Source organism: Erythrolamprus reginae, chromosome 4 (assembly GCF_031021105.1).
Source record: "Erythrolamprus reginae isolate rEryReg1 chromosome 4, rEryReg1.hap1, whole genome shotgun sequence".
Classification (NCBI taxonomy): Eukaryota; Metazoa; Chordata; class Lepidosauria; order Squamata; family Dipsadidae; genus Erythrolamprus; species Erythrolamprus reginae.
Window position 1 is genome coordinate 92227587 of NC_091953.1, and position 23396 is coordinate 92250982.

The window sequence follows — 23396 nt, forward strand, 5'->3', positions numbered from 1 at the left end:
ATTTTTGTGTGCCTGTGTGTAATATTTATTTACACATATGGCATATATACATAGAATTAAGTATATTTTGGATGTTCAGTAATTGTAAATATAGAGGGAAATTGTATCTCTTTGAGGCAAGGAGAGGTCAAGTATCCTAACCCTAACCCAAACCAGCAGGAGCAGGGGATTAAGGTAAGTACCTAGGTACTTGCATTTTTTTTGCCTATACCTGCCTTGGGGGATATATACCTGTTTACCCTCTTTTAAACTTACAGAGCTAGTTTACTGGCTTTCTTTGAAATAAATATTCTAAAATATTTAATCTACTGATGCCTCAATTGATGTAATTTTATTGGTTTCCATTTTTATAAGTTACCAGTAGCCGCTGCAATTTCCACCCTCGACTTATACAGGGGTTTATAAATTTTCCCAGTTTTTGTGGCAAAAGTAGGCGCCTCGACTTATAGTCGGAGCGACTTATACTCGAGTATATACGGTATTTCACACACAATTGAGACCAGGATTCAGTACAGACATGTTATTGGTTGTGATTTATATATTTGTTTGTTTATTCATTTGAAATATTTACTTACTTACTTGTTAAATTGTTTACCACCCAATTCACTAGTGCTTGTTGATGATCTTGATAGAGAAGGGATTTCAGAGGCTTTTTATATCGTCAATCAAAATTATTGTGGATCGATTGTAAAATTTGGAAGTTTAAACTACCATGGCTTTGAGTGGATGGTTCCAATTACCACTGATGCAATGGGAGAGGTCATACCTCTGGCTTCTCAGTGCTTTCTCTCATTTAGTTTAACATTTACATAAAACCTTGAGACAGGTCAGTATTACCAAAATGTGGGTGATACCGACATTTGTATTTGGACTCTGGGCCCGCCAGTGGCTGCCATTAATGTCCTATTTCAGTTTCTGGAGGCTGTGTAATCTGGATTACAGGAAACAGCCTCAGACTTAATCTGAGGGACTTTTCATTTTATAATTTTATATTTAGGTGATACAAAAAAGGAAATTGAACAACATGTTAAATGTGGTTGGCAGGCCTTCACAAGCTAAGCATAATTTCTATGAACAACCTCCTCCTATGCCTGAAAGAAAAGTTTTCTATCAGTGCGTGCTACCTGTTCTAACATATGCTAGCAAAACATGAACACTAATTCAAAACAAAGGCTACAAGTGGCACAAAGAGCCATGGAAAAATATATAACAACAACTACAACAACAAGAGCTGGAAGGGACCTTGGAGGTCTTCTAGTCCAACCCCCAGTTTAGGCAGGAAACCCTACACTATTTCAGACAAATGTTTATCCAACATCTTCTTAAAAACTTCCAGTGTTGGAGCAGTCACAACTTCCGGAGGCAATCTGATTAATTGTTCTAACTGTCAGGAAATTTCTCCTTAGTTCTAAGTTGCTTCTCTCCTTGTTTGGTTTCCACCTATTGCTTCTTGTTCTACTCCAGGTGCTTTGGAAAACAGTTTGACTCCCCCTTCTTCCTGGCAGCTCCTGAGTGCTCAGCATCACAAGACAAGATATAAACCTATAGAAGAGGTCTTCATACTACAGTGGATTGACATTGGCTAAGATGATGATGAGGACTTTTGTATTTATTTTTAAGTTCATCATGTTTACCCTTGCTGTAAACAATCTTGAGATTGATATTGAGATATGCCAATCTAATAAATCAAAAATAAAAACTGACTTCAATGACACAGAGTAATTTGACGCTAAAGGCAGGATGTACATGCAATTCCTTCAGGTCAGTAGTTGACCAAATCTGCCAAAGGATTGTCAGAAATAAAACCAAAAGCTTTATTTTGAATATGGATTTGAATCCCTGAATAATATCTTTTTTGGCATGTTTTCCCTTATTAACAGCTTAAAGGTGATTGGTCTTAGGAGATTTGGGGTTCTCTGTTTCCTCATTCTGCACAATTTTTCCACTGCAAATATTAGCAACTCACTGTTGCTGTTTGCTTACAATGCTGCCATCAGAAGTTTTTCAGAATAAATTCTTGTGGCATGGAGCTCCAACTATTTTTATTACTGTTTGAGCAGTGTATCTTTGAAAAGATACACAACAACACAAAGTAACCAATGAACAGTTTAATAGTAGAAAGTGCTGAATCTCCTTCCCAATCAAGTCTTTGGTGCAGTCAGAATAGGAAGATGTTTTTAATCTAACAAAGCATCTACACCTGCATGAAAAGCTCACTGTGAATTATATATTTCAATAAATCCCAAAACGAATGGAAGTTGATACACTGGTACAATCTCTCCATGGCTCAAAGTTTAAAATGGCAACTTTATGCAAAACATTCTATTTAAAACAAAAACAAAACAAACCCCCCACACCAAATTCCTATCTGATTGTATGATTTTCAAACTGAACATTTTGGGAGGAACATGAAAAAAATTGTTTGGCTATTGAACTTAAAGTTTGAACATGGTCTTTTCATATCCACAAAATGTGCTGATTTGCTTCTGAGAACATCTACTTGGCTGATTGTTGCTATCTTCACAAGTCGGGTCTTCGGTCTGCTTTTCCTCTTGGGCTTCTCACCTTCTTTCATTTATTTATTTAATTTTGTCCAATACACAATAATACACAATGAAGGTAGTAGAGGACAGCTTCCAGGAAATAAAATTAGAGAAGGAATAGAAGAGAGAGTATAGGATAAAATAAATCAATGAGAGAATAGAAGACAGATAAAGGGATAGAAGAGAAGATATATGGGATATATATAATAGGATAGGGGTTGAAAGGTACTCTAGTGCACTTATGCACACCACTTACCGACCTTTTAGGAATCTGGAGAGGTCAACCGTGGTCAGTCTAAGGGTAAAATGTTGGGAGTTATGGGATGATACTATGGAGTCCGGTAATGAGTTCCACACTTCAACAACTCTAAAAACAGTCTTGAAAATAATGCTGAATTTTGCAGATGCTGGAATTGGTGCTTTCCTTTCCATGATGCCAGGTGCCTAAATCTAAATCATTTAAATAATTTAAACTATTTAATTTAAATAGTTTAAATTAAATATGTTTTTTTAATTAGAAGGAATGTAGGAAGCCTGGCGGTACTAAAGGAGAAAAGGTACCCACCCCTTTAATATTCTGCAGTTCCTATTCTGAATAGATTTGGGGTAATTCGATGGAACTGAGCATTTACTGCCTGGATGCCCTTTCTGACCCCTATGTGGAATTCATAGCAGATATTTTTCTTTGCACCCTCAGAGGGAAACATCTCTCTGTCGAATGGCTGGGTAGGTGAGCGTCTTCGCCACTAGGCCGCTACACCACTTTATGAAAGGAAAAACCTGTAGATATATTAATACCCATCATCCTCCTGGAAACTTCATTTATTTCAGACATAAACAGTGTTGCATACTTGTCTCCAAAATGCCAATAAATATCTCCCTGACACTTGGTAGGTTCCTTTAGTGAGAACTTGGTATGTTTTTCTTCCCAAATGTCCAACATCATCTTTATCAGAATGCCTCATGAACCTACAGTATATAAGCTCTTTATATATGATTGAAAATGGATATGATGGATGGCTACAGTTTTTATAAAAACCATTTGAAAACTTTTTAAAAATAACCCTCCATCTAAAATTATATGATAAAATTGTAACAATTGTCATTTGAAGTGTTCTTGATACCCTACTTTGTTATTACTAATTATCAGTCTCAAATTTTTACACAATGTATATGTCACATCAGGATAGAAAAATCCTCCCATTATGAAAGAGAACTTTGTAATGAGACTATAGAACTGAATTTATCTACCACAGTGCATTTTTAAAATTTAGTCTGACTTCTTCTTCCCTATTTTTGGAAGTATAATAGTAGGTTTCTCCTTCCCTTTCCACTGGAGCTTTCAAATTCTATTACTTCCCCCAGAATACATTATCTTATTTTCTATTTTAAAATAATACCATCAGTTTTTACTCTAGCCTAATTTGGGGTCAAAATTCAGTTAGCAACTAATGCACAGGAAGCTGTTTGAATCCTCTTAGGGATTAATAGTTTGAAAAATATTTTGAAAGATACCATGAATAAAACAATGGAAAAATATCCACCTCTTTATTATTTTGTATTTAAGATCTGAACTTTGAGGGAAAAGGTGTGTGTGGGAAGGGGACCCAATCTCTTCTTTGTCTTCATTGGCCCTAATAATAAAACTGGAACATGAGTGTGTTGTGGCTTGTAACACATTATAAGACTCGGCTGCAATCAGGTTATAAGACATTAATGAAATAGAGCGGCTATCCAAGGACAACTAATTAGGATGATTTTTATGATGATTACATGCTTTAAAATAAAGAAAAAAGTAGATAGAAATCTTTGCTCCATTGTCTTTTAACCTGATTGCAACTGAATGCTATGCTATGCATATTAACGTTGGATCTCTGTTAAAATCTAAGCGGTTAATGCAGACTAGGTGCCTGGAATGCAAATGAGAAATACGGTCAGCATAGATTAATTCATTGGGAACCCCCTCCCCACTTTTAATAACCTCCTTCAACTATCTTTACAATAATGATAATTGTCATAATGCAGTGAGGTACTTTGCAACAAAACAAGGCAGTTGTTTAAAGCATGTATGACAAATCACAAAGCACCTGTCAGCAGCTTGATCAACCTATCATATTCCTTCCTGACAATTTGAGGTAGCTATGAAGACCAGTCATGCAATATCAGGAAAGATGCAGTTCCAATAAATTATCATTATCATCATCATCATCATCATCATAATTATTTATTAAATTTGTATGCCGCCCCTCTCCGAGGACTTGGAGTGGCTCACAACAATAATACAACATGTACAAATCTAATGTTAAAAAACCATTTAAAACTCATTATTATAAAAAAGAAAACAATCACACAACCTAACAAATCATACATAAAACCATAGTAGATGGGGGTACATTAATTTCCCCATGCCTGGTAAGATAGGTGGGTCTTCAGGAGCTTTCGAAAGGCAAGGAGGGTGGGGGCAGTCCTAATCTCTGGGGGGAGTTGATTCCAGAGGGGCGGGGCTGCCACAGAGAAGGCTCTTCCCCTGGATCTCACCAGACAGCATTGTTTAGTCAATGGGACCCGGAGAAGGCCAACTCTGTGGGACCTAATTTGTCACTGGGATTCATGCAGCAGAAGGCGATCCCGAAGATATTCTGGTCCAATGCCATGTAGGGCTTTATAGGTCATAACCAACACTTTGAATTGTGACCGGAAACTGATAAGCAGCCAGTGCAAGCTGCAGAGTGTTGATGAGACATGGGCATATCTGGGAAAGCCCATGATTGCTCTCGTGGCCGCATTCTGCACGATCTGAAGTTTCCGAACACTCTTCAAAGGTAGCCCTATGTAGAGAGCATTGCAGTAGTCGAACCTTGAGGTGATGAGGGCATGAGTGACTGTGAGCAGTGACTCCCGGTCCAAGTAGGGCCGCAATTGGTGCACCAGGTGAACCTGGGCAAACACCCTCCGCGACACAGCTGAAAGGTGGTAACCTAATGTTAGCTGTGGATCAAGGAGGACGCCCAATTTGCAGACCCTCTCTGAGGGGGTCAATAATCCCCCCCCCAGGGTAATGGTCAGACAGATGGAATTGTCCTTGGGAGACAATACCCACAGCCACTCCGTCTTGTCAGACGGAGGGGATTATTTGTAGATCAGGGTTGAAATGTGGGGTCATTGGTGCTTTCATGAGCTTGGTTGTTTCTTGCAGACATTTCATTATCCAAACTAGGTAATATTATGGCTGCTAGTATGGATGATGTTACCTAATTTGGGTAATGAAATGTCTGCAAGAAAGCAACCAAGCTCATGAAAGCACCAAGGACCTCTCAAAGATGTTGTTGCTATAAACATCACCAAGCACTACTATGTGAGTATCTCCGCATCAAGGGATAAAAACAACTTTTATTGAAAGAACTTTTATCATTCCAAATAAACAACAGTCTCCCTGGTTCCCTCCAATGCTGACCATCTGATCACTGTAGACAATCAATGTAGAGTAAACATGGGAAACACTACAGAGAGGAAGCAACTGATATACTGCCTCCATTCTTATGCTTCACCTCATCAGTTTCTTTAAAAAGAAAAAAAAGCCAGCTAGAATTGTACAAGGATAAGAGGTGGGGATGAGGGGAGAGGCATAAACCCCTTGAAAGATATGGAGATCCTGGATATAGAGGAGGTTATGGAATACGAGAGTCCGAGAGTGAAACTATTGATGTTACCTAACTGGGTGGCAAAACATATGCAAGCAAAAAAAACCAATCAAAGATCAAAAAGCACCACGGAGCCCACAGTTCAACCCAGTAGTACAAATAGTCTCTTCTATTGAAAGAAAAGTTTCATTGGAATTGTTGATTATGTGTCATCCAGTCAGTGTTTGCTCTGAATAATCATCTAAACTTTCTCCATAATTATCTATTCCAAACCTAATGATCCTCCCATTGTCACTGTAATTGAATCTACTCATCTTGCTGCCTGCTGTTCTCTTCCTCTCTTTTCTTCCCAGCATTAGAGATTTCTCAAGGGAGATGGATTTCCACATAATATGTCCAAAATATGATAATTTGAGCATAGTTATTTATGACTCAAGTGAGATTCCAGGTTGATTGTTTATGGGAGAAAAAAATCAGAATATGGACCCATTTGCCTGGATTTTTTTGGTTGCACATTATATTAGTTGGAGCCTTCTCCAAGACCAACATTCAAAAACATTAATGCTATTTCTATTCTGTTTTAATGTACAAATTTCACTCATATGGAATGGTAAATGGACCATTAGTTGCATGATTCTGATCTTTATGGGAATAGACATGTCATGACATCTGAATATTTCCCCATGTTCTTAATTGTTATACTTCCAAGTATTAACCTGCAGCATATTTCTTGAGTTCTCTCTATTTTTTTTCAACGCTAATAGTTCATCTTAAAATGGAGACTATACCCATCAATGTCTTCTTAATTCTAAGGCTGGTTGCTATACCTGTTGTCATTCATTTTACTTTTAAAAATAAATTTAATTACATCACCATTTTACAATGTGCTCTTAGTATAATATTATTGGAGTTTCCAGATTATTTGAATTTTCAGTTATCAGAATATTCAGTTATAAACATAAGCCACTGAATGGTATTTTTTTCTTTTCCTTCTCTTTGCCTCATCTGTCTACCATTTTTTCTTTCTCTCTTCTCTTTCATAGATGTGTCTATCTGTGTGTATACATAAACATACATACATATATGTCTGTGTGAACACATATACAGTATACACATAAAACCCCTCCCTTTTTATGCTCCCGTAATCCCTTAATTCATAGAGTCAGGGTGACTGGATGGAGCTGAGCATTTACTAGCTGAATGCCCTTCCTGATGCCATGCAGAATTTGCAGCAGATACTTTTTCTTTGTTCCCTGGGTAAGAAATATTTGCCGCTACCTGTTCTGCCAGGCTCTCTGGTAGGAGTCTCACCAAAAATTCAAGGGTACAAATTTCAGACACACACACACACATTTGAAAATTCAAAACAATGTTCTTATCGCAAAATTCAAAATAAACTAAGCACTCCTTTTGTATTGCAAAGAGCACTTGTCCCAAAATAACTGGGTAGTCTGTACAATTTCCCTTAGGCAGTCATTAAGTACTTAGCTAGCAGCTGTGAAGAAACTTCACACCCCTTCTTCTTCCAACGAAGTGAGACACATACACACACACACGTTGCTCTGCTTTGCTTTCAAAGGCGTGAAAAATCAACAAACAAAGTTCAGAAACCAGCAACACAGGATTCCTGAAGAACTGTGATCAGATACTCTGTCACAATGGCCAAACCCACACGCTGCTATTTATAGCAGCAGCCCTAATTACTGGAGCCTCACCCAACCACAGGTGGCCTCATTTTCTCTTGAAATAATCCTTCAGTTGTTGTCTCCTATCCATCACTCTACGCATGCGTGGATGTGTCATTAATTCTTGTTCAGAATCCAAGGATGATACAGATGATTGATCTTCTCCTGGGCTGTCTGCCAAACTCCCCTCTTCCCTGTCACTCATGCTTCCTTGGTCAGAGGAGGCTTCATCGGCAGATTCCATCGGGAACAAAACAAGCCTGCGGCATGTGGATGTCTCCCCCACACCCACCTGCACATTCCTTGGGGCAGGAGCTGGGCCAGAGCTAACCACAACACTACCTAAAATTGAATTCTCCACCTTCCAGGTGGGAGTCGAGCATCTTCACCACAAGGACACCATTTTTTTTATTCAGTTAAATTTATAGGCCTCCCTACTCCCAGTGGACTCTATAGACTATGCCAGTGATGGCAAACCTATGGCATGTTGAACCATATCTGCTGGCATGCAAGCCGCTACCCTAACTCAGCTGCAGTGTGCATGTTCGTGCCAGCCAGCTGATTTTTGGCTCGCCCCGAGGCTCTGGGAGGGCATTTTCAGCATCAGGAGAGTCTGCAGGGAATGGAAGCAGGAATTTTTGCCTCTGGCGTCTGGGAAGGGTGAAAAACAGGACTATCAGGCCCACTGGTTTGGGAAATGGGCTGTTTCAGGCCTCCAGAGGACTTTGGGGGGGAGGCCATTTTTGCCACCTCCAGGCATTGAATTATTGCAGTAGTCAAACTTCGAGGTGATGAGGATATGAGTGACTGTGAGCAGTCCTCCCCCCCTGTGATGGCACACCCATTTTTTACTCTCCTCAGGCTTCAGAGCCTTTCTAGGAGCCTGGGGAGGACAAAAATGCCTTTCTCACCCTCTGGAGACCAGAAATGGCCTATTTCAAGTTGAGGAAACAGGCTATTTCTGGCCTCTGGAGGGCCTCTTGGGAGGTGGGGAAGGCTATTTTCACCCTCCCTAGACTCCTAGAAAGGCACTGGAACTTGGGGAGAGCAAAAAATGGTCCTTCCCCACCCTCTCCAGAGGCTGAAAACAGGCTGTTTCCTGACTCCAGGTGGTCTCAGAAGGCCTGAAAAGCATGCACACGCCAGCTCTGAGCTCGTGTGCCCACCAATATGACTCCACGTGCTTCTTCTGGTACAAGTGACATAGGTTCACCACCATGGCTCTACATAATCCAGATGTAATGAAAAGTTATGTAATACTGGCAACTCTGTTGCTTTAAATAAGGAAAGGAAAATAAAACTATTCCCATGGAGTGGGTACCTTGTTTGCCTTTGGCTCTGGTTTAAAGCATTCCTCAGTGATTGCATAATCGAAGTCTTGATTGACTGAATTCTTCAATCAAACACTGCAGCCCAGATGAATGCCCGCCATGATCTGACCTAATGACATTGTCCCCTCCCAAAATTTTGGACAGAGGAGGGCAGAAGAAGAGTTCACATCCTCAGCTACAACTTCTAGAATAAAAAGTCAAAGTACAATAGGTGCCAACTGACGTAAACACAGGTATGACTCATTCCTCATTCTCTCTCTAATTAAACATCAGAAAGTGTGGCTGCTTATGAGTCACTAATAAAAGTTTGCCCACAATGAATAAGATCATTATGAAATGTCAAAACATAAAATGGTCTTGGAATAGAGAAGACGAAACAGAAGAATAGAGAAGAACCAACTGTGGTTGGTTGGGGGGGAAAAGCAACGTGTGAATATCTCTAATTTTCTAATTCGCTTTGTAGTTATCTTACCCACTTTCCTTCTGTTTGTCCCACATCTTTCTGAACCCACAGAAACAAATTTCAGCTCATCTATTAAGGCATTATCAACACATATCACACATGTACTATGTGAATGGTAAAATATTTCCAGTTCACTGACAAGATGACCCATGAATGAGTAAACAATATTTCATTGCAAGACATTGAATTTTACAGCTGCTGATCTAACTGCTGGGGACTATTAAGTAAGTAGCAGTAGAAGAAATTTACAAAGAATGAAAATATACTGCTCAAAAAACTAAAGAGAACATTCAAATTGTGTTGTTTAAGTGTTCCCTGTATTTTTTTGAGCAATGTAATTTTCTTCACATCCCAATTTCTGGAAGACCTTTTCTAAGATAATTCCAGTTGCTTGCCCTGTCTCCTTCTCTGGTGGTATAATATCAGGAGAAACAGAATGCCAATTTTTTTTAAAAAAATATTTTAGAAATTAATCTTAGAAAAAAAATAATGAATTTCTTAGCTATGTTAAACAGTTTTTCTTTCAGGACTGAAATAGCCTTTTCCAGAACCTGCTTTCCAGATGGTCTGGATTACAACTCCCATGACCCACAACCACTATAAGTAATGAACTAAGAAAATGGTAAAATATATGTTTTAGAGGAAACCTGTCTGTGGGTACAGATGATTTAAGAAAGGCTTCCCTACCATGACTCCAGCTTGAATCATGGCTTCCCATTTCCACACTATAAGATTTTAGAACAATTGTGCATCTATTTATTTTCATAGTTCTTTAAATAGCTTCTCTTAATCACCTGCATACTCTGCAGGTGCCACAAGTACAATTCCTGCTCCATATCAAGCAGACTATCCTTGGTGGATTCTCCAAGTTATTATTTATTTATTTATTTTATTTATTTTATTTATTTTATTTATTTTATTTATTTTATTTATTTTATTTATTTTATTTATTTTATTTATTTTATTTATTTTATTTATTTTATTTATTTTATTTATTTTATTTATTTTATTTATTTTATTTATTTTATTTATTTTATTTATTTTATTTATTAATTAGATTTGTATGCCGGCCCTCTCCGTAGACTCGGGGCGGCTAACAACAGTAAAAAGACAATATGAACAAATCTAATATTAAAAGTAATGTAAAAAAAAAAAACCATTTAAGAAACCAATCATACATACAGACATACCATGCATAAATTTTATAAGCCTAGGGAGAAGGGAATATCTCAGTTCCCCCATGCCTGACCACAGAGGTGGGTTTTAAGGAGCTTACGAAAGGCAAGGAGGGTGGGGGCAACTCTGATATCAGGGGGGAGTTGGTTTCAGAGGGTCGGGGCCGCCACAGAGAAGGCTCTTCCCCTGGGTCCTGCCAAATGACATTGTTTAGTCAATGGGACCCGGAGAAGGCCAACTCTGTGGACCTAACTGGTCGCTGGGATTCATGCAGCAGAAGACGGTCCCGGAGATATTCTGGTCCGATGCCATGAAGGGCTTTATAGGTCATAACCAACACTTTGAATTGTGACCGGAAACTTATCAGCAACCAATGCAGACTGCGGAGTGTTGGTATGACATGGGCATATTTAGGAAGGCCCATGATAGCTCTCTCAGCTGCATTCTGCACAATCTGAAGTTTCCAAACACTTTTCAAAGGCAGCCCCATGTAGAGAGCACTACAGTAGTTGAGCCTCAAGGTGATGAGGGCATGAGTGACTGTGAGCAGTGATATTACTAATGACTGCACTTGGTTGCAAATATTTCTATTTGTTCCCTACTGTCCCCCTTCCCTCCAACTATTTAATTCACTCCAAATAGAGACCATGCCAAATAATCTTATACTGTATAGATTTTCAGTGTTTTGATAAGGACTTTTGATGATGGATCAGCAATGCTGAATTTTGATCATGGGGATGCTCCACTGATTCTACGAGTGAAAAACAATCAATTGTAACTTTGAATGGTCACTAAATAAACTATTATAGGTTGAGGACTACCTGTCAATCAATTTTAGCAATCTAAAAGTTATACCTAACACCCAACAGAAATGCTAAGGGGAAAAAATTCCCATTATTGCAACCAAGACATCAGGTTAAAGAAAGCTGGTTTGAAATCAGTTGATGTGGAATTGATTTCAGTCAACTCTATGTACTTGTCTAGATAGCTTCTTCTTCTTTTTAATACCCAAGGTTGTGATATAAAAATAAACCAAGTGTAATTTCTAAGGTTCACAGGCAGATCAACAACATCATTTCATTTCAGGTTTCTGTCACATCCTATTTTTCACCACTAATAAAAACAACTCAATTTGACACAGTTTTTCTTTTACCCAGCTAAAAGACAGCTAGGAAAAACAGCTGGACTCTAAGGATGATCTATAGATGAGAAATAACTGATGTAAATGAACAGATACAAATGATTTGTACAAGTCAAGATTTGGCATGGCTAGAAAAAATGATGTATTACTTCAAGAGGCATTTAGCAAGCTTAAGAGGCAGGAGAAAGAACATTCTTGATCAATTTGTCATCATGTTGGTGCTATTCATGTTCTCTTTTTTCTTTTTTTCCCTCCTCCAGGTTTATGTCCTTATTTGCAAATAACATAATAGAGAACTATTAAACTTGCTCAGTACAAAACATCTTTCATTACATTTTACATAGAGTAATCATGCAGTGTTAATAATAATAACAGAGTTGGAAGGGACATTGGAGGTCTTTTAGTCCAACCCCCTGCTTAGGCAGGAAACCTTACAATACTTCACTCAAATGGTTATCAAACATCTTCTTAAAAATTCTGGTGTTGAAACATTCACAACTTCTGGAGGCAAGCTGTCCCACTGATTAATTCTTCTAACTGCCAGGAAATTTGTTCTTAGTTCTAAGTTGCTTCTGTCCTTGATTAGTTTCCACCCACTGTTTCTTGTTCTACCCTCAGATGCTTTGTAGAATAGTTTGACTCCTCCTTCTTTGTGGAAGTCCCTGAGATATTGAAACACTGCTATCATGTCTCCCCTAGTCCTTCTTTTCATTAAATTAGACATACCTACCTCACCTCACCTACAAAAAGATATTGGCAAAATTGAACGGGTCCAAAGATGGGCCACAAGAATGGTGGAAGGTCTTAAGCATAAAACGTATCAGGAAAGTCTTAATGAACTCAATCTGTATAGTCTGGAGGACAGAAGGAAAAGGGGGGACATGATCGAAACATTTAAATATGTTAAAGGGTTAAATAAGGTCCAGGAGGGAAGTGTTTTTAATAGGAAAGTGAACACAAGAACAAGGGGACACAATCTGAAGTTAGTTGGGGGAAAGATCAAAAGCAACATGAAAAAATATTATTTTACTGAAAGAGAAGTAGATCCTTGGAACAAACTTCCAGCAGACGTGGTAGATAAATCCACAGTAACTGAATTTAAACATGCCTGGGATAAACATATATCCATCCTAAGATAAAATACAGAAAATAGTATAAGGGCAGACTAGATGGACCATGAGGTCTTTTTCTGCCATCAGACTTCTATGTTTCTATGTTTCTATACCAGTATCTGCAACCGTTCTTCATATGTTTTAGCCCCCAGTCCCCTAATCACCCTTGTTGCTCTTTTCTGCACTCTTTCTAGAGTCTCAACATCAATATATCGTGACAACCAAAACTGAATGCATTATTCCAATTGTGGCCTTACCAAGGCATTATAAAGTGGTATTAACACTTCATGTGATCTTGATTCTATCCCTCTGTTAATGCAGCCTAGAACTGTGTTGGCCTTTTTGGCAGCTGCTGCACAAGGCTGGTTCATATTTAAATGGTTGTCCACTAGGACTCCAAGATCCCTCTCACAGTTACTACTGTTGAGCAAGGTACCACATATACTGTACCGGTTGTTATATCTAATTTTAGAGAAAGAGATTAGAATGACAGAATTGGAGAATAGGATGGCACCTTCCTATAGGCACCAAGTTAAACAGAACACCAAATTTTGAAAATGAAAATTTGGGTGGTTGGATGGGGTCAGAAGGATCAGCAAGGTTTGTTTAAGGTCTTAATTGTTGGTCTTAATTAATATAGTGCAGTGTTTTTCAAACTTGGCAATTTGGTGATCAACTCTCAGAATTCTCCATCTAGGCGATGAGAATTTGAGTACTCTGTGTAAAGGGCTCTCCAGTCCCAGATCTGTTTTCAAGAGAAAATACCATAAGGGAAGAAAAAGAACACAGAGGTCATCCCTCAACTGCTAGCAGCACTTGGGCAACAAACTAAATTGTAATCAGAGTCACCTTGTGACAATGTCTCCGGCTAGAGTGAGCTGTTCAGTTCTTCCATTCAAAGTATAGCAATTATTTATAAAATTGAACTTCAACATCTAAATCAGCTCATGCAAAAGTTATGCTAATCTGTGTCCTCTACTGACCTCTGTTAAATCTATTTCCATTTTTCTAATGTCTCCTCAGAGCACAGAGATACATGAAGAAGAAGCTTAAGTTATTATCTACTTCCACTTTGCCCAGGAGTGAGACATTGGGTTAAAGGAAAATCTCACAACTTCTCCGAAGTTAGTATATTTTGCAAGAGTACAGAGCAGTGATGGAGATAGAGATGGAGTGGTCACACTACAACCCAAACCCCATTTATTTATTGCAAAGTGCCAACACAGTAATTTAATGACGTTTTACTGAATAATGTGGTTTTGTTGGCTAAAATAATGATAAACAAAGCACAGTTCAGCTAATTGTTCCAAGAAAAAGGTGGTAAACAGTGATAGGCAAATCCAACGGTGTTCGGGTTCGGCAAGTTCGGCTGAATTTTATGCAAAATTCGGCCGAACTTGAACTGAACCCGAACTCAAACCCGAACAGGGTATCCCTCCCACGAAGAGATTCCGGGGGAAGAGCTTTGACGTCACCGGCAGGTTGCTAAGGACGCCAAGGTGATCACTTCCTGGATTCCAGGAAGTGATCACCTTGGCGTCCTTAGCAACCTGCCGGTGACGTCAAAATTTTGCCCCCAGAATCTCTTCGTGGGAGGGATTCCCCAGCTCCTTCAAAGGGAGGTCTTCATGTAAAAATAAACATTGTTATTTTTACGAAAAAGTACACCTCAGCGGCGCTGCAAGCAAAGGGCGGTCCTTTCATGTAAAAATAAACATATTACTATGTGAAGACCTTCCTTTGAAGGAGCTGGGGAATCCCTCCCACGAAGAAATTCCGGGGGCGGAGCTTTGACATCACCGGCAGGTTGCTAAGGATGCCAAGGTGATCACTTCCTGGATTCGATGGAATTCAGGAAGTGATCACCTTGGCGTCCTTAGCAACCTGCCGGTGACATCAAAGCTCCAAACGCTGAAAACGACCTCAAACTTTGCCCAAAGTTTGGAAAAATTTTGGGTTCGTGTTCGGCATACCAAACACCGCAAAATTCGGTACGGACACGAATTGTGCAGGTTCAGTTCGCCCATCACTAGTGATTAAGGCACTTTTATGCTCCTTGCTTCCCCCCCTCCTGCTTTTGAAATATTATAGAATAAAAAAGAAAAACTTTTGTAATATCATTTCTCTCTTTCCTCCTCTCTCTTTTTCTCTTTCCCTCCCTCCCTCTATTTCCCTCCCTGTCTATCTTTCTCTCTTTCCCTCCCTCCTTGCTTTTCTCCCTCCCTCTCTCTCTGTCTCTTTCTGTTTCTCTCTCTTTCCTTCCCTCCCTCTCTTTAGCTCTCTGTGTCTCTATCTATCTATCTATCTATCTATCTATCTATCTATCTATCTATCTATCTATCTATCTACCTATCTATTTCCCATACAGCTTCACATGTCATATGAAGCCAACCACTTGGACTGTGGAGGGTGAGTGGACTGGCAGGCAAAGCCAAGCGTTAGAGATCCACACAAAATAAGGCAATTCCAACGTAGATCCTGTCAGGGAGATACCACCTTCACTCTCCCCCCCCCCCCCCCGGTAGCAAGAGCCCAGGCAGCCTGAGTGCGGCTCCTTTATTGGAGGCAACCAGCAAGCAAACAAATGTGGCGCTCTGGCTGGGAGACAGTGCTATGGAGCCCCACCTCAGGCAGCGAGGGCGGAGCAGGCAGGGCACATATCTTCTCTGCTGCCTCTGCCGCACTGATGGTGGCCAGGAGGGATGCGCAAGCTAAATGCTTGGAGCCGTACTCCGTGGACTTTGCAAGTGGCCTTGGCGGGGCTGCTTAGCAGGGAAACCCTGGCCATTTGGTTTACTTCAGCATGGGATGGGAATGCAGAAGGCAGAGGAAATCCATGCCTTTCAGCATTCAGCCCTCAATGACCCCTTTGGGGTGACTTTTTCTGTTTTTGAAACATTATGTTTAGCAACAATAAAAAAGAAAAACTTTTGAAATATCATTTCTCTTTCCCTCCCACTATCTCTCTTTCCCTCTCTCTCTCTCTCTCTCTCTCTCTCTCTCAATGCCTCCCTCTGTTTCCCTTTTCCCCCAGGGAAGGAATCCCTGAACTGTTGCTGGTTGGTGGGAATGACACCCAAAGACTGACAAGCCCAGTCAATTCCAACTTCGCAAGATCTTTTTCTTTTGTGAGAAATTGGAATTGATTAAGTGAAATGCAGTGGAGAAACGCTATTGGAGCTGGCCTTGGGTGATTGCTCATGCCCTGGGTTCCCTATATATATATATTTATAAAAAGAAAATGAAACTATATACATACATACATACATACATACATACATACATACATACATACATACATACATAATATATATACATATAATACACACACACACACATAGTTTCATCTTCTTTCCATTCTAGCTCTTCATCTCTGAATTTTAGCAGTTTGATTTTGGAAACCTCTAGAGACCGTAAAAATTGAGGATGGGAGCACATCGGTTGCCTAGGACCTGCTTTAATCCACTGAGACCAAATTAATTTTCTTACTTTATTATTATTACTTTTTGAACATTTAATTTGAGGAAATTTTTAATATATACATTTTCTTTCTATCTTCTAAGCAACATATGTGCAGTTCCTTGACTTCTGCAAAATGATTTCCATTGATTGCCATGGAAGCAAACTCTGAGTCAGTTACTTTTTCATCCCCAACAGTTTGTTCCAGTTATTTATTTTTATAAATGAAATTATTAGCTACATTTCTCTATAAAAATATTCTATTCTTTATGAAAGTGCATGCACATTAAGAAAAATTATAATTCTAGAATGCAACATACTGGTTTGAAATGGTACTGAATAATATATTGTATAGTTGTAAGCATTCAAATCCACAAGGCATTTAAAAATATCATCTCCTAGTTAAGATATGAAATTGTATTGGGGAAGAAAAGATCTAACTCAGCATGAAAGAAATGCTTCACAGTCTCCCTTTTTCATTTGTGAATGACTATACCTACTTAGGCTGAGCAAGAATTTATTCTACAGATATGAGTGTGAAAATAGTGTTAGCAAGTGAGTGAATAAAAGAAGATAAGTGTGAATAAACTTACAGTTTAGGCAGAGGTGGTTTCTTCCTATAGAACCAGTAGGAAACCGCTAGTCATGTTATGGTGATATCATGAACCCAGTTCTTTCGGTGCCGGTCCATTGATGCTACCATCTTTTTTGGTGATTTTTTTTGAGGTGTGTGTGTGTGAGCTTTTCTTCTGCACATGCGCAGAAGCCAACTTTCCAGCACTGCACACGTGCCACCATCTTGTTTTCGGCTTTTGGATGTGTGTATGGAATTTTCAGCATGCGACACGGGAGGAAGCAAACTGGTGGCAAGATGAGTTAGAACCCATCCCTGAGTTTAGAGATGGGTGAAGTGAGAAAGTATGAGAAATACTCATAATTAATGATAAGAAGGCCACGACTTTAAACTGTAGAAATGGAAGTGAACAACTAAAATAATAATAATAATAATAATAATAATAATAATAATAATAATAATAATAATGCAAAAGGCCACTTTACTGGGATCGGCAAACATAATTCGCCACTACATCACGCAGTCCTATGTGCTTGGGAAGTGCCCAACTGGTGATGAAATACAAAATCCAGCATAGTGATCTCATTTGCTGTGTTGGATTGAAATAATAATAATAATAATAATAATAATAATAATAATAATAATAATAATAATAATAATTTATTAGATTTGTATGCCACCCCTCCCCAAGGACTTGGAGCAGCTAACAACAACAAATCTAATGTTAAAATTTATTTATTTATTATTTATTATTTAGATTTGTATGCCGCCCCTCTCCGCAGACAATTTAAAAACCCTTATTATAAAAAACAATCACACAACCTAAACAAACCATACATAAAAAAACCATAGTAGCTAAGGGATATATTAATTTCCCCATGCCTGGTGACATAGGTGGGTTTTCAGAAGCTTTCAAAAGGCAAGGAGGGTGGGGCAGTCCTAATCTCTGGGGCGAATTGATTCCAGAGGGCTGGGGCAGTGTCTGGGCTAAGAAAGCCCAGTAGAGATGGAAAACTCAAGACCAAGAAATCTAGAATGGCAAGGGGAGGCTCCTAGAATGGCTCTGAAGTCTGGGGAGGGCAAAAAATGGGTGTGCAATCACATGCTGTGAGGGGGGACACACCTGCACATATGTGCGTGGGCTTCATGGAATTATGGGTGCGGACACGCATACGCGTGATACACCCCCCCTCGTGCTTCCTCCCTTTTGGCATACAAAGCAAAAAAGTTTTGCTATCACTGACCTAGATCATTATTTCCACTATTAAATTACTGCTAATATTTTTCTCTAACTGTCAATTGGGTTCAACTTAGTTTACATTAAATTAATCCCTCATCTTAAACCCAAAGGAAAATATTGTTTCAATCTTTTTGTAACATCCTAGCAGGAGTTTGAAAAGAGGTATCATTTCCCTAAACATATAGTCTAATCTTATCCTCTTAAAGTTAAATATGTCTTGTTCCTTATGTGTTTTCATAGGGATTATTTTTTGAATCTCTTACTGTCCTTGGTTTTCGTCTCCCTGAATTCTTCTTAAAATGAGTATTCCACAATAATTCACCATAGTTGAGGAAAGTACTTAAGATCTCAAAAGCAGTATAATTATAAACCATTATTTCCTCCAATTTAAAAACTATAATTCTGTTGATGCAGCCTAAACTTGTGTTTATTTTTGGGGTAGCCATACTACATGTTGACAAGAGCATGGGGGCGCAGTGGTTAGCGTGCAGTATTGCAGTTTATTCTATTGATGCCAACTGTTTGCAACTTGGCAGTTCAAATCTACATTAGTAAATAAGGCGTTCTCCATCCTAAAATTGTGTATTTGGTTTATATTTCCTAAATGAAATATAGTTAGCCTTTGACTTATGACCACAATTGAACCCAAAATTTATGTTGTTGCCTCACTTTATGACATTTCTTGCTACCATTATTAAATCTAACACTGCAGTTGACAAGTTAGTAATCTGACTGTTAAATGAATCTGACTTCCCCATTGACTTTGCTTATCAGAAGGTTGCAAAAGGGACCACATGAGCCTAGGATGCTGCAATGGCATAAATATGAACTAGTTGCCAAATATCTGAATGTTGATCGTGTGACTATGTGGATGCTGCAAATAATGAAAAATGGTCATGTCACTTTTTTCAGTGCCATTGTAAGTTTAAACGGTTACTAAATGAACTACTGCAAGTTGAGGACTTGCCTCTTTTTTCTGTTTTCTGAAGATCATTCTGAATTACCATTTTCTCTTCTAAATAGTGCCCTTATCTCCCCTTTTTTGTCATCTTAAAATCTGGTAAATATTCCATATGTCCATTTGTTCTGAATAGCATTTTAGGTATAATTTAATTTGGATTCTTATAGGCAATTGTCTAACTGGTCATTTTCCAATCTGATTGTATGATTCCAGTCAGTAATACAAATATTCAGAATTCTAATGCTGAAATACACTATCCTGAACAATCCATGATGGCATACAGTAATGGTTGCCATATTTTCAACATGCTTACAGATCAGTGTTTTCATTCAATGCTCTTAATTTATATATTTCTGTGAATAAAAATAAACAATGTTTAATACAGTGGTACCTCATGATACGAACTTAATTGGTTCCAGGAGGAGGTTCATAAGGTGAAAAGTTTGTAAGACAAAACAATGTTTCCCATAGGAATCAATGTAAAAGCAAATAATGCATGCAAATCCTTCAGGAAAATCCCAAACTTTAGAAGGGAGGTGAACAGAGGGCAGGGAGGAGCAGCTAAAGGGGGCGGGTGGAAGAAGCAAGGCTAGGCTAAAGGGTGAGTGGGAAGGAAGAAAGGCAAGAGGGCGCCCCTCCCTTTTCTTTCTTCACAAGACACTCTTTCAGTGCCTCTGCAAGCACGCTGTTCTCTGCAAACTCTTTCCCCCTCCAAGCCGCCCCTTCCTTTTCTTTCTTCAGAAGACACCCTTTCAGTGCCTGCAAGCACGCTGTTCTCCTACTTTTGTTAATGCAAAGTCTTTCCCCTTCCAAGCCGCCCCTCCCTTTCCTTTCTTCAAAAAAGGGGGAAAAAAGAAACCCCTTCATCCCAGCAGCAGCGGCTTGGGTTCGTAAGGTGAAAATAGTTCGGAAGAAGAGGCAAAAAAATCTTAAACACCGGGTTTGTATCTTGAAAAGTTCATTAGAAGAGGCGTTCGTAAGATGAGGTACCACTGTACATAGTTGCTGATCATCTACAAATACTACTTCAGATAATTTTGCATGACTGGACAGCCACCTGTCTGAAATGAAAAGGCAGAGTTTGGACTAGAAGACCTCCAGGGTCACTTCCAATTCTGATATCTGATATTCTGATATTCTATGTTCCAAATCAGCAGTTAAACCTTAGAATTCTAGAGAAGATTTGGCCAGAAAATATTCAACTGTTGGATTTCTTCTTTATAATAATAATGTTATATTACCTAGATAAATTGGCTTCAAACACTAACAAGTTACAGTGATTTATACCAAACTGTTTTAAGAAGGATAATTCTTTTTTAAAAAAAATATTGGTATTCATGAGACCCGAAACTACAATCTTTCTACAGGCAATTGCAGCCCTTTCTTTTGAGAGACAAACTGGCACCTATTTATCATTTTTCAGAAAATGCATCAGTTGTAATGCTCTATACAATTGTTGGAATTGAATGGAAATAGAGTTGCATAACTTACTTTCTTGAAGAACTGCATGAAAATACATTGTACAGATTTTGAACAGTCCCCAAATATTTTTTGATTTGAGACTCCTGGCATGAAAAACTGTGCTGTGCAAGGTAAAAATAATGTCCCTGAGGCTTTTCATTTTGAATCTTAGATTTCACACTCTGCAGTTTCCAATTTATCTGAGGTGTTAACATATTTCTGGCTCTTGGAGCTTTCTCTCTCTATCTTATTTCTTATTCTTGGTCAGAACTTTCTTGAACCATTCTCCAGTATCTTATTTCTTTTTATTGCAGCCTACCATTTTAAGGAAATTTCCTGAACATACTGTTTCCCAGGTTTCTCATGTTCATAGTGCAAGAAAAGTATCAACTCACAGTACTGAGCATTTCTTATCTTTTTAAGAAAAATAAAAAGCACTTTCTTGGTACATCCCTTTAAAAACTGAGTGTGGCCATGTTAAAATAAATAGTTACCAGTATCTAACCTTCTACAGAAAAAAAAAACTTTTAGAATAAATAGGCTTAGTAAGCATTTAATGATTGCAACTAAGACATAAACAAACAAATTATTCCATTTTTAAAAACACATCACAACCCTTTACAAATATTTTAAGAAAATTAGTTACTCCTCTCTTCAAATCCAGCACAAGAAGTAATAAAAACATAGAACCAATCATATAATCACACCAGAATTCAGTGGATGACTGTAATTGAATTATGACGCAATACCTATTCATTCATTCATTTGATTTGAATGCTGTCTGACTCCAACATGCCCTTTATGGAATCAGCTTAAGACACTTTCTGATCAGAGAGACGTTCCCTGAGGATGGGCTCCAGCACAAGGCCAAAAGCTTGGAAGAATAAATCTCTGTTTCTGGCAACCAGCCCAAATTGGATCCAACTTAAAACAGGCTTGAAGAATTGTTTGAGGCCCACATAATGGTCAAATTTAAAAGAGCCACTGCTGAGCTAAAGTTATGGCAGTCTTTTTTAAAAAAGATTTCCACAGTAAATATTATTTATGAACAGGGTTTAGTCTTTGGAGAGGGGCGGCATACAAATCTAATAAAACTTAAACTTAAAACTTAAACTTAATATTTGACAAGTTGTTCAGATATTTTTTTTTAAAGCCTTTATTATTTTGCTAATGATGACAGAGAGGGAACATTTAATGATATCCCAGATAAAAGCAAAGATAAGCAATGTTTATGTTGCAGGTATATCCAGAAGATCACAGATAATCCTTCGCATCAAATAAAGTTCCCCAAGTTAATTAATATGCAAAATATGGATGAAAAAATTGTTATATGATTAAAATTGTAATCTGAGAAAACTATCCGTCCTGCTTAAATAGAATGATTGTATTATTTATGTGATAACACTTCATAAATACAAGAAAATATTTTACAGTTAAGGAATATTTTCACTGCAACATCAAGAAGCTGGTAGATTCCACCACCTGCTTTGCATCTGAATAACTTGACCTCATCCTGTGGAATTCTACAACATTAATAGAGGAGCATATTGCTGGAACTAGCAGCCACGAAGGTTGAAGTATAGTATAATAGCACCATCTAAGGGCCAAGACAACATTTGTTCTTAAAACTCTCATTAATAGAAGAATCAAATCCTACTGCCTCAATGATTAGGCACTCTTCCGGCATTTCATTTTATACCTTACTGCTAGCCATTTCTCCATTTGATTCTGTGTACAATCATATATATGCAGGTTTACGTGCAGACAAAAATCTATTTCCTCCTAATTCAGGACAAAGAATTGTTAAATTACTAGACCATTGAAATGCTGTGGACGTAGTATACTTAGACTTCAGCAAGGCATTTTACAAATAGACTGCAATCTACTTCTTGTAAACTAGAACAATGTGAAATAGACAGCATCACCAGATTTGTACCATACTTAAAACATACTCAACATGTAGGCCTTAATGGTACTACATGTACATGGAAGGAAGGAAGCAGTGGGGTACCACAAGTTTCTGTCTTAGGCTCAGTGCCCTTCAATATCTTCATAAATAACTTAGATGAGGGGACAGAAGGGGAACTCATCAAATTTGCAGATGATACTAAGCTGGCAGGAATAGCCAACACACCAGAAGAAAAGCTCAGGGTTCAAAAAGATCTTGACAGACTGAATAATTGGCCAACAACATAAAATTTAATGTAGATAAGAGCAGTTTTACATAGAGACAGGGAAAACTAAAGGTTGAAGTACAGATTAAACAAAACCTGGCTCAAAAATGGTAACTGTGAGAGGGGCCTTGGAGTCCTAATGGACAATCATTTAAGCAAGAGTCGGCAGTATGCAGCAGCAGCCAAAAAAGCTAATATGTATTACATAATTTGTATAAAGTACAAAAAGAGACAAAGAATCAAAATCACATGAAGTATTAGTACCGATTTATAAAGCCTTTGTAGGACTGCACCTGGAATACTGCATCCAGTTTTGGTCATCACATTACAAAACAAATATTGAGACTTTGGGAAAAGAGTAAAGAAGAGCAACTAAGATGTTGAAGAGCCTGGAGACAAAAACATATGAAGAATGATTGCAAGAATTGGATATGG